This window comes from Cynoglossus semilaevis, chromosome 5, assembly GCF_000523025.1.
Source record: "Cynoglossus semilaevis isolate Cse_v1.0 chromosome 5, Cse_v1.0, whole genome shotgun sequence".
Classification (NCBI taxonomy): domain Eukaryota; kingdom Metazoa; phylum Chordata; class Actinopteri; order Pleuronectiformes; family Cynoglossidae; genus Cynoglossus; species Cynoglossus semilaevis.
Window position 1 is genome coordinate 14,225,980 of NC_024311.1, and position 3,369 is coordinate 14,229,348.

At 39.9% G+C, this 3,369-nt stretch overlaps 1 long non-coding RNA gene across 2 annotated transcripts in view; it reads right to left on the reverse strand.

Annotated features, from left to right (window-relative positions):
• The window catches only part of LOC107988563 (uncharacterized), a 64,028-nt gene extending 61,331 nt beyond the window's left edge, over positions 1–2,697 (reverse strand). Inside the window, exons 1-3 of one of the 2 annotated variants that reach the window (XR_003049711.1) lie at positions 1,668–2,697; positions 1,054–1,145; positions 17–862 (exon numbers count right to left, since the gene is read on the reverse strand). This is a non-coding gene — a long non-coding RNA (uncharacterized LOC107988563). Of the gene's footprint in view, positions 1–16; positions 863–1,053; positions 1,146–1,667 lie in introns of those variants that run through there. The other variant, XR_001760038.2, reaches the window with a different exon arrangement.
• Between the last annotated feature and the right edge of the window lie 672 nt (positions 2,698–3,369).

A 3,369-nucleotide genomic window follows, 5' to 3' on the forward strand; every position in this document is an offset into this window, starting at 1 on the left:
GTCCTGCTTTATCACAGTTTCAGTCACAGTCAAAACAATGTATGTGCAAGCGTAACAACTGCTACCTATAAAACATTTTCTCCACACACATTTTACCCAGTTTGCCGACTTTCTACCAGCAGCCGTTACACACTCCCTTTGATCAGACTGAACGTATTCCTGATCTTATTTTTCTTCCAAACAAATACAAATGACATAGGATCAAACACTTCTAATTATACTACACAGGCTAAGACTTTACAATCCATCATGGCTGTTTCTGACATTCCTTTGCCAAACCAGAGAGAGCAGCTAAATGACCCTCATGCTCCTGGGACTCCCTCCCCACCCCCAAACCCCATCAGCTCATACCAGATCTACTCAACTAGTATCTTTATCTGTTCACCACTCAATTTCCCTGTGCTGAGGAGGACATCTGAAGCCTTAGACAAGTGGCCAGGGGGTTACACTGGGCTGAACTGAGAAGACACAGGCTAATGGTGGTCTTTTAACTCTTTTGACTCTGTGAAAACCAGTGAAGGAGTGGAAGTGGATTTAGTCTCAAGTGTGCAAAAAGGATTAATAGAATTAAACAGCACGTATGTCTTTGATAGTTTTAGGTTAAAAAAAAGGCCTACACCCAACTCTGACATATACTTTTGGTAGATTTTTTGTATACTCGCTGACAGAGTCAGGAAAGTGGAAACAGCGGCAGAACAGAGTTCAGTGAGAATGTGACTAATACAGAGGGACACAGAGAGCTACCATCTTTTTTCTTTTCTTGTCTGTGTCTGAGTTCACAGGATGTTTCCCTCCTTTTATGGCAGCAGTGATGATCAGCAGTGCAACGGAAGAGAGCAAGTGAATGGTCCCCAGCCAGTGGCTGTCAAGGTAGATATGATAGCAACCATGGCCAAATTCCAACAAAACCAATATTTATTTTTAGTTTAAAAATTGTTTTCTAATACATTAAGCAAAAGTGAGTGTGTCTAGAGGAAACTGTTCATATTTCATCGACCTTCAGAGTAATTCTCTTAAAGAAAAATATAAAAACTTAACGAATAGCAAAGTTACCTTCATTGTAATCAGTCCTACTCTTGTGAAGGTCAAGCTGCAGCACTTTGATGGATGTTGCTCCAAAGAGATGCATGTCCCTCTGAGATTTTCTTAAAAAAATAAAGAGCAGTTAATAAACTAAATAATGACTTTGGGCAAACCCTACATTTTTGCAATTATCATAATGCAGTATTTCTCTTAATGGCAAGCCACAGGTGTCTCTTCATGTATCACATGCACTTTTCTTTTCTTCCAAAAGGACTCACAAACTGGTGACTTTTTTACTGCAGGATAAGAGTACCTGCCATCTCGTGAAATGTATCTCTAACTTAATAAATTGCTATTTTTATACAGTATTATTTAGTATATTATTCTTTCATTTCATTATCACATACTTTCAACAATTCTCCCAAAGCGAATTAAAACCCGCAATTGATATCCCAGCTTAGCCATAAAGACATTTCTTCAGTGCAGGTACAGTTTAAAAAAAATCATTTTTAGTAATAAATGTAGAAAATAAAACCAGACAGTTTCAAAACAATAAAAATTAGCAAAAAACAAAACATTAGCTTCATTGACCACGGTCCCATTAGCAGCCATTTTATTTAAATCACATATTTCATTATACTTACCTACCCGGCTATGGGACCTCTCCGGCTCAGCTAACAGGAACCTCCATATCCCACAATCTCTGTAACAGGTGCAGCAGCAGCGGAAGTAGTTTTAGTAGTTTCTCCTCTTGATATGGTGGTTTGAACAAAGAAATCCTTCTACTTTTCCTTACTCAGTGTTGCCATAAGTCAAAGTCAAGACTTTATTCGACTCCATTTAAATATTTCCACAAACTCGTTCGTAAAGTATAGCCGTTAGCCAACAACAACTAGCCGCGCCGCCAGTTCATGATTATTTACAAACTGCGTCATCAGTTTTTACGTCGATCCACGTTTAAGACGTTCCACGTCAAGGCGTAAGCTCCGTGCTTAAAAACAATTTATTTATATTTGTCATGTTGTTGTTAGTGTTTTACTTAGCTATCCAATTAAATGGCCAGCTGTTTTTTTGAAGAAAAAAAAACGTAAGTTTAGCGTGCAATTATTATTTATAAGCAGATTAGTACTAGACTCCGCCCACTGTGCGTCGGGAGACCAACGTTGCCAGATTTTATAAGATAAGCAAATCATCGACGCACCAACCAACGACAATTGTGGCTTTACAATGAATGAGAAAGAAACCAATTAATTTTCAATAGTCTGTGATTTTTTTTTTAGCCTAGCATTAAAAGGCAGACTTCATAAACAAGGCCTAAAAGTGTTACCCAAAGGTATCAACATTTTTTAAGGGAATTCACAGAAACAAACTGCTTAAAACAAGTAAACCTGGCAACTAGGCTGGTGACAACTCTTCCAGTTTAGTTCGCTAATTTCACAGTCCAGTTGTTGGCACTTTTGACAGTTTTTTCCCTCAATTACGAACTAAGTTAATTATGACCTTGTGCTTTTCCAAAAGACAGTTCAAACCCCAAACTCACTGCAAACATAAATTTACAAACAAAATACCGTTTCATCATTCATCAGTGGTATGTGCTGTGATGAAATCAAAAGTGGTTCCTGCGTGCAAAGTTAAAAAAAAAAAAGAGAGAGAGTTCTGAAAAAAAAAAAGTTTGCTCCTACAATGCCTTGATCACTGCTTCATCTCGTGATCGGTGTCCATCTTTGACACATGAGATCAGGTCTCCACTTCTCTGTCCTGTTATCTGCCGTCCACACATACAGACTTATCTCTCTGTCAACACCCGGCTGCTTCACATTCACTCTCACACTCCCTGCACCGGGGTCTTCTCACCTGTCCATCCATCACAGTCTGGAACCCCAGAAGCATTACAACAGAGTGTGTGCGTGCATGTGCGCTGGCGCGTGCACATTTATCAGTCATTAAGGGCTGAGGTGTCGAGACTGAAAGCAGCTGTGTGCAATTTGAACTCAGCGGTCCGTCAGCTGACAGGGGCCTGACAGGCCTCTCTGATGACAGCCAGTTAAAGCTCTCCAACATGTCTGCAAGTCACATTATCCAGCATAATTTCACCATGAGATTATATTCTGACTCTTAAAGTAATAATCATCACAGCTGAGCTGATTTACACATGGGAAGTTTTTCATATGAAGCATCTGGAGCAGGAGGCATTTGATACGGCAGTCAAGGACACTGCAGCATTACTGACTGCAGCATTTGTACCAGGAGCTCTTTGGTTGGAGGGTGGTCTTTGCTCTGCTACCCCGAATGCCATCAGCAGGAGAAAGACTTTGTAGATTTGTGTACAAGTCCACGCTTCGATGT